Here is a 9456-nt window from a genome sequence, read left to right as displayed (position 1 = left end):
TCTTTAGTTTTTGAATTACACATACTATGTCATATATTTTAGACACTTCAGATATACATGTCTCAGTTATAAATGCATAATTAAAAGATAAATTGTTGCATTCTCAGTTTGCATGTTTAGTTTTGAGCTATCCAGTATATACAGAAACTCAGACATAATCAGTAAATTTACAAAATTCATTTGGAGTATCATAATATCGAGTTGGACTAGGGTTTAGCGCACCCAATAGTCCAAGAACTACTAGCCAAGTAGGTTGTAAGTCCCCTCCGTGAGCAATCAGTTTAGTGATCACACCAACATGCCTTTATACCTTTGGATGGGTATATTGGGTCCTCTTGATGAGGCGTATACATCGGACTCCACATTTAGCTCATGTGGTTTTGTTATAGGTTATTAGTAGCTCCCACGGTTCAGTCAGACTCTCTGCATTGACCAGTTATCAGTATATTCAGTATTCAGTTTCAGCATGTTATAAATTAGTCATTGCATCCAGTCAATTGAGAATTTAGTTTATCATGTCAGATTATTATACTTGATTTTATGCTTGTTCAGTTATGTTTTATTTCAGCTTTACTCTATCCTACATGCTCAGTACCTTTCAAGTACTGACGCATACGTGCGCTACATCTTTTCGTGATGTAGGTTCAGGTTCTCAGCAGCCAGATTACGTATAGATCGATTTCTGATCTCCAGTTCAGCAGATTCAGTGGTGAGTCCTCATTCTCCGAGGACAACAGTTATGAGTTTAAGTTAAGTCTTTAGTCATTTAGTTTCAGTTTTTGCTAGATTTAGCTGGGGCTTGTCCCAGTATTTCTAGTCCAGTTTAGAGAGTTATTTCAGACATAGTTAGATTCATCTTAGTATTGAGTTAATATTTTCGTTGTATTAAACTCATTGTTTTCAAATATCTCAGTTATAGAATATGGGTATTCCCCATCTTTTCAGATTTAATTATGTATTTAGCTTCTGCATCAGTTTATTATCTTTAGTATGCTCATGATCATGCCAGTAGGGTTAGCTTGGGATCACTTGTGGTCCTAGGTTCCGGCCGCATCTCGGGGGTAGCTCGGGGCTTGACAAGAAAGTCACTCAAGTTTGCTTATATATCTTCAAAAGTCACTCCATTAAAATGTGAATTAGTAGAATATGTTATAATATTATATTTAACTAATATGATCTTTATTTTCAATCTACACTACTATAATCAATGACTCGACCTTATCCTAATTTGTAACTTGATTATACCGTATTTGCTAGGAAAAAATCATGAGGGGAACTTTAGTTTTTTCTCTCACCAAAACTTATGGCATGTGTATACTTGTTTGATGTAAATATCAGTGGATACTCTTACCAAATGTACCACTTCATAATTGCTTATCATTCTTTCATTGTAGAAGGACCATTTCATTGAATCCAATATTTTCTTCTATAGATGCATTTATATGAATCAATTCTCTTTTTGATATAATTTATAATTAATTTTTATCCATAAAAATGCATACTACTCCTATAAAATATATATGTTATTGCAATTTCTTATTTATTTGTGTTACTCTTAAGATTGGATTAGACTGTGGTTTATTATTTCATGGCTTAAAAAATAATTTTAAATTAGACAATTCATATTAGTATTGAAAGGACTACTCATCTTCAATAACATAAATGGTCAAGATATTAACTGAAATTTTGATTAATTATGCTCCATGTTATCCTTGAGAGCTTAATATACACTTAATCAGGTAGACAAGGGAATAGAGTTCTTAGTTTTTATGCTTAGATGTTACTAACTCTACTTATTTGGTTACTACAAGGATGACCCTAATCTGAAATATGATTATATGAATCAAAAAAGAAAATATACTTTAAATCAATCATATGAATAAAAGTAATAATACGAATAATCCAAAAAGAAATTCTTTGAATAGTATTTTTCATTTATCTAATGGTTATGTTAGACACAAAAACATCATTGATAATTAAGTTATGAGATTCTTTCAAAATGAGATAACAGAATATTTTTTTAATGGAAGAAATAATTGAAAAATAATACAAGAATCTCAAAATAAATAATAAACCTACATTTGTGAAGATAGGTAACATTCTCAATTGACCCTCAGTTGAACGAACAATGACATATTTTAGATTTTACCTCCTATCACAGAAATTAAAATTTATGACTACAATAATAAACCCAAAAAAGTAATAAGGAAAACACTATTTTCTACTTAACAATAACGATTATTCCATAAAAAAATATTTGCCTATAGAAAAAATATACAACTTCATGTATAAAACTTTGAAAATAAATATCACAAGAGGAAAAGTTATAGAATAATAAATATTCAAGTCCTTCGGTCTGAATGCTACATGAAGAACATAAGCCAGATAATGGAACGGGAAGACCTAGAATGTAGAAGATTTATGTATAAGATCCATATTTATAGATATCATCATCTTTCTCATATCTCATAAACCAATCTAGTCGTTGGGACGTAAGAATCTTTTGTGTAGTAGTTGTTGTTGTAAGGAGGTTATTCCTCCACTTTCTCTTTCAGTTGTAGTAGGAAATTATTTCCTTGTTCTTAGATGAGTGGTAATAGTGTACTTGAATTCAGCGAAATATTATGCACAAAATTATTAAGTTTTTAAGTACTTCAAACTCAAGAGATTGAAAGTTATCTCGTAACGAACCAATACTATAGGTCGTAAGAAGAAAACATTTGATTTTTAGTTCAATGGGTTTGTTATATGTTTGGCCCTTTGGTTGTTATAATGCATGGTGGTGGTGGTAGTTGCTACAATCACGACTAGTTGATTCTTGTAGTACACAAATTGTTGTGGTTAGGTTATTGGGCTAGCGCCTCTAGGTACATTTGTTCGCCTCGTTAATCTGTCTCTTTTATCTTATCTTCTTTATTTCTGCTTACTTGTTTGACATATTTTCTCTTTTGTAGTTGCATGTTATGTATAGTCCTCTTTTACCTGGTTGTTTTTTACTGTATCTTTGGAGCTCATTCAACTTATGACTTCTAATTAGCATTTCTTTGTAGGAGCTTTTGACGAAGTCACTTTTGGGATTCCTAGTGCGCGCCATTCACGTTTTGACCCCAATTTTTGGTCCATTTCTGATTGTTGTTAATTTAGTATGTAAGTTTCTATAATGTGGTCATGATTAATAAATTTATTGTCTAGTGGTTTTTGAGGTGTTTTTGAATTGGATAGCCCTTGTGTGGTCGATTTGGAGTGCTCATTATCAGCCTTGAGGTAGGTTGCAATCCACTTTCTTCACGAACTTCTTAGATTATGCATAGAGTAGATTTATGTACTTTTGGATAATAATTTCCTGGAATTTAGCTTTCTTTTCTTATTTCATCTTTTATTGATTTTGTAGGAGTTGTGGGCTTAGTGTTAGTGTTGGGATCCGTAGTTTAGGCTAGCAGCTTCGCTTGCGGTGTAGATTATCTTGTTTACCCTTGTTAGGATTGATGCTTAGTGGCCTTAAACTAGATTGCACCTTAGATACTTTAGATTGTATTTACCGCCGCATAGTTAGAATTTTCTCCCTATAGGGCTAGTATTGGGTTGTTCTCCTTGTGTTGGTGCTTGTGATCTTGGTGGCTCGTCATAGTCATGGGTTGGTCCTGCTTATGCTAAGTCATGGACTGAAGTGTTATGATTGGGGTAGAGTGTTGTCCCTTGAGTTGGTTCTCCTTTCTATTGATTTAGAATATTTTATTGATCCCTTCGCTTATTATTTAACGGTAGTCCTATTGTATCCTTATTGAGCTTATGGTTATATTGTTAGGCCCGAGGCCATGTGTGTGGACTCGTTGGATCCACATTTGTCTATACCTTTATAGCGTAGTTTTGTTGCCTGTGTATTTATTCAAATTGGAGTGCCTTGGTAGGATGATAGTAATGGAATGGATTGCATTATTTGTTCATTCTCAGAATTTTCTGGTTTGATGTCGGTGCATGCATTGGCATATATTTTTCTTTCATACTGAAACACTATTTTACATAGATCTATTTTAAATTTGTTTTACATGGAATTGTATTACCTTGTTACATGATTTCTAGTTTTTGAGATTACGAGGCATTAGGGGCGTGCTCCTTTCCTACTTGAGACATTAGAGGCATCAGGGATGTGTTGAATTATCTCTTAACTAACCGGCACGTTGACACCCCCTCTTGCACTTTTTTGGTCTTACTTTAACCCTCCAATCATAAGCATCATAAGCCTTACAAACTATTAGAAATTCATAGCATAAAGAACTATTCTCAAGTAACCTCAAATAACACTTGTGCAAGGCAATAATAGCATCCCATAATACCATCCAAGCTAAGTATCTCTTTTCGGTCATCTTAATCATAGACTATATTCATGGTCAAGTCTTAAAGATTTTCTACCATAAAGGAACCATACTCCTAAGTAATATCAAAGCACATTTGTGCAATGTATGAAAGGCTTCACATACTACCCTTCAAACTAAGCATAGTGTGAAGTCATCCTTATCATATGTCCCTTAGTTGGTATCATTATTAGCTTACTTCATATAGAAAATGGAACTATCAGCTTTAGTCAATCATATCTTGGAAGGAAACTATAACAACAATCCATCAAGAATAACTCATTTAAGACAACACTCATAAGGCAAACTTAAGTCATACTTGTGCAATGCATGAGTAGCATACCATACTATCGCTCATGCTAAGTACTTCTTCATGTCATCATACTCATGTTCCTTGGGTTGGAACCTAGTTCTTCTCTTTAGACCTGGGAACACTATGATGTACTCCCTTAAGCACATTATAGTTCATTATTAGATTAAACCATATGAGATACTTCCTTTATCATGTCTAGGTTCATTATTATGGTGGACCCTATGAGATACTACCTTAAGCATTTCTAAGTCCATTTACACTCTTGAACACTATGAGGCACTTCACTAGGCCTACTTTAGTTCCTCATCATTTCAAACTCTAGGATATGCTACACTAAGTACATCTTAGTTCATCAAGCTTGAACTCTAAGAGATATTACTTAAAGCATTGTCCTAGTTCACTAAGGTTAAACTCTAGGAGATGCTTCCACAAGCATAATCTTAGTTCCTTAAGTTTGATCTCTAATAGATTTTTCCTCAAGCACAATCTTAGACCAATGATTATGTTGGACTCTAGGAGATGTCTTCTCAAGCTTAGTCTTAGCCCTTCACTTGAGATAGGATCTAGGAAATTCTTTCTCAAGCATAATTTTAGAACATTAACCATGTTGGACTCTAGGAGATGCCACCTTAAGCATAATGTTATCCCATTAGGTGTGAGCTCTAGGAGATGTTACCTTTGAGCATAATCTTAGTTCACTAAGATTTGAATTCTAGGAGGTGCTACCTTAAGCATAATTTTAGTTCATCACAAATTATTTTAAATTGGGATGTGTGAGAAGACTTTCATGTTAAGTTCATCTTTATGTCTAACATCATGTCCAGAATTCTATATTAGACAAGGATAACATCATGAGTTAAGTGATTCTATCACTTCCTACCTTCTAGGATTCATGAGGGTGAATTAGGTAGGCAAAGATCTTTAATTATAACTCTATTCATTGGCCTTGTATTCACATGTAGATTTTTCTCTCAAGTCTTAACATCTATAGTAAATCATATAAGCTTCACTCTAAAGCCCTAGTGATCAACATGCACCACTATGAGTCTCCATTCCCAATAACTCTATATCATGAAAGCATAAGATGAACCTAGATTAGAAGGAAATTTGTCACATTCCTCATTATTAAATTCATCTTAACGGTTCAATTTCAACTTTACAAGTCAAGATAATCATATTTAAGAAGGTCTAGTTCAATTGATGATTATATGTTCCTAACATTGGACAATTAATACACATGACGTTGATTCAAGAGGATCACCTATGAAACTTCAATTTCACCTCTAATGGTATAAAACCACAAAAAATCACATTCGTCTAATATACTAGGGTTTATCATAGAAATCACATGAATTCATCATAATATCATAATTCAAATCAAATTAAATCATAAATAGTTATTATCCACTATATTGGAATCATCCTAAAGCTACCCACAATGTAAAAGGAAACCCTAGTTAGATTGTTTTTTTTACTTTACAATTGGGGGGAAACTAAAGGGGCTCTATGAGGATAAAACCTATAGTTGAATAAGATAAACAAACCTCAATTCAAATCCACTTGTTGTTGTTGTTGTTGTTGTTTTACTTCACAATTAGGGGGAAAATTAAGGGGGCTCTACGGTGGAAGAACCCATAGATGAATAAGGTAAAAATACCTCAATTCAAATCTTATTCTCCTCCTCCTCCTTCTTCTTATCCTTCTTCTTCTCCTCCTCATTCTCCTCCTGATTCTCCTTCTTCTCCTTCTTCGTCTCTTACTTCTCCATCTTCTCCTTCTTCTTCTCCTCCTGCTGCTGCTTCTTCTTCTTATTCTTCTTATACGTCTCCTTCTTCTCCTACTTCTTCTTCTCATTCTTCTCTTTCTCCTCCTTATTATACTTCTTCTTCTTCTCCTTCTCCTTCTCCTACTTCTTCTTATACTACTCCTTCTCCTTATTCTCATTCTCCTTCTTTTTCTTCTTCTCCTTCTCCATCTTCTTCTTCTTCTTCTTCTTCTTCTTCTTCTTCTTCTTCTTCTTCTTCTTCTTCTTCTTCTTCTTCTTTTTCTTATCCTTCTTCTTCTTATTCTCCTTCTTCTTATTCTTGTTCTTATTCTTCTACTTCTTCTTCTTCTTCTCCTTCTTGTTCCTCTTCTCCTCCTTCTCTTTCTTCATCTCTTCTCCTTTCCTTTCTTTTTTTTATCCTTATTCTTCTCCTTCTCCCTCTCCTTCTTATCCTCTCGTTCCCCTTCTTCTCCTACTCTTTCTTCTACTTCTTCTCCTTCTTCTTCTTCTCCTCCTCCTCCTCCTCCTCCTCCTCCTTCTTCTTCTTCTTCTTCTTCTTTTCTTCTTCTTCTTCTTCTTCTTCTTCTTCTTCTTCTTCTTCTTCTTCTTCTTCTTCTTCTTCTTCTTCTTCTTCTTCTTCTCCTAACATTGATTTCTCTTCCAACAGTCAAGTAACTAGCACTGGTTATCCCAGCAAGATCTCTTACTCTAACAGAACTAGTACAATCAACTTTAATTGTAGTAGAGGGAATGTATTCACCACTAGATATTGCATTAAGAACTTCTATTGCATCAACGGTAGAAATGGAGAGCAGGGTTGGAATATAATAGCTTGAACCGCTTAGGCTCTTTGCACCTAAATATCCTTCTCTTTCTTCTCCTTCTTCTCTTTCTTCTCCAATTCCTTTTCCTCCTCCTTCTTCTCCTCATGCTTTTGCTTCTTCTCGTACTCCTGCTTCTCCTCCAGTTTCTCCTGCTTTTTATTCTTCCCCTTCTTCTCTTCCTTCATCTCATTCTTGTATCCTTTTCCTCCACCTCCTTCTCCTTCTCCTCCTCCTGCTCCTCGTCCTCCTCCTCCTCCTTCTCCTTCTTCTTCTTCTTCTTCTTCTTCTTCTTCTTCTTCTTCTTTTATCCTTCTTCTCCTCACTTTTTCTTTTGCTTCTTGTGCTCCTCCTCCTCCTTCTCCTTCTCCTTATCCTCCTCTCCTCCTTATTATTCTCCTCCTTCTCCTTCTTCTTTTTCTCCTCATCCATCTTATCCTCCCCCTTCTGCTTTGCCTCCTCCTCGTCCTCCCTCTTATTCTCCTTTTTTTCTCTATCTATTCCTCATCCTCCTCCTTCTCCTTCTTCTATTTTTCCTTCTTGTCTTTCTCCTTCTTATCTTATTCTCCTTCTCCTTATCCTCTTGCTTTTTTTACTACTTCTCCTTCTCCTTCTTTTCCTTCTTCTCGTTCTTCTTATTCTTCTCCTTCTCCTTCTTTTCCTTCTCCTTTTTTTTTTCTTCTTCTAGAAAAAAGAAAATTCAAGAGAGAAAGTGGATTCTTATATGAATGAGTTAATGAGTTAGTTTAAGGGTCTTATTAAGCTTATATATGTGGTTAAATAACTAACTAACCAACTTCCCTTAACCCCTTATTAATTACTAACTTAAACCCCCAAACCCCTAACTAAATGTAAAACTTAAAATCTGCTTTGACCTACGCCCCTCCACCCACAGACCGTGGGTGGACCTACTTAGAACTTTACACCTCCGTAGGTGAGCTATGTCACTCAAAACTTGAAGGTCTTCGCATGCCTTGACCCACAACCTCATCCAACGGAGTGTGGGACCACCTACAGCTAGTAGGTGTTACGTTTGGGTGGCTGCAAATTTGACAGCTTTTGGGTTGTCTTAAGGGTCCTCTGCGAGGACCCCTTGGGTGGTCCTTGGGAGGTCGTACCATGATTCCCTAACACTGAAACTTCTATAAGTACATAGTCATTTCTTCTTATTTTAATCGACAAACCACACTCAAACTCTTACAAAAATATCTCGAACTCAGTAATTCAACTTACTAGTTTCCGAAGAATTACAACTTAGCAAGTATGATTCATGAGGAAAGATAATTAATACAAGTGAGCGTCTTGAATTCTATACATGGAACTATGCAAATTTTCAAAGAATTATGTTATGTAGAATCGTGGAACTATAGCAGCTAAATTCACAATGAATCTCCAAAATTTTGAAAACCCTAGGTCTGAATAATTTATGAGAACTTAAAGAAACGGCCAAATTATAGTGACATAATGTATTAAAGGAACCACTCGTGAAATCCTACATACATGGTGACGGTAAGTATGGAGAAATTCTTTAGATTTTGGGGCTGAACTTGAGGAAGACCTATGCTTATTCTTGGGAATTTTATCCCCTCTTTTCTCTTCTTTTTGTCATAAGTTAGATGATTTTATGAGAATGAGGGTTCTGTCTAGTGTTTTACTAGATTAATCGTCTAGACGAAGTAAATGACGTAGTTTAAGCGTTAAATGACTTAGTTGGTGTACTTAACACATAAGGAAAAAGACAACTAGGAACCTGACTTAAAAGTTGCTGAAATGACTTCAAGACATGCTTCACGGGCCATTTAGAGCACCATGACCAGTCAAGTGGGCTGTGAAGATGCTCTGCCCAATAGGTCTTCACTAGTTTGAGCATAAACTTTTACTTCTAGCTTCGAATTAGCAAAACTTAGTGCAATTGGAAAGAGGATTTACAGATATTTAATTTGATAGGTTATGACCCACCTAATTTATTTTGTGCTGAATGATATGATTGTTTTATGTGGACCCTAAACTCTAAGTCTGACAAGTCTCCTTGATGGACTACTTCACGGTCCGTCTGGAGCTTCACATATTGTTTAGGCATATGTGATCCTTAACTAGTGACTCTGGGGTGAAACCTCACTTAAAAGTTGACAACGTGACTTCAAGATAGGCTTCACGGACCATCTAGAGCACCACGACCTGTCAAGTGGGTCATGAAGATGGTCT

Source organism: Solanum pennellii, chromosome 10 (assembly GCF_001406875.1).
Source record: "Solanum pennellii chromosome 10, SPENNV200".
Taxonomy (NCBI): domain Eukaryota; kingdom Viridiplantae; phylum Streptophyta; class Magnoliopsida; order Solanales; family Solanaceae; genus Solanum; species Solanum pennellii.
Note: the sequence above shows the minus strand (reverse complement) of the source record.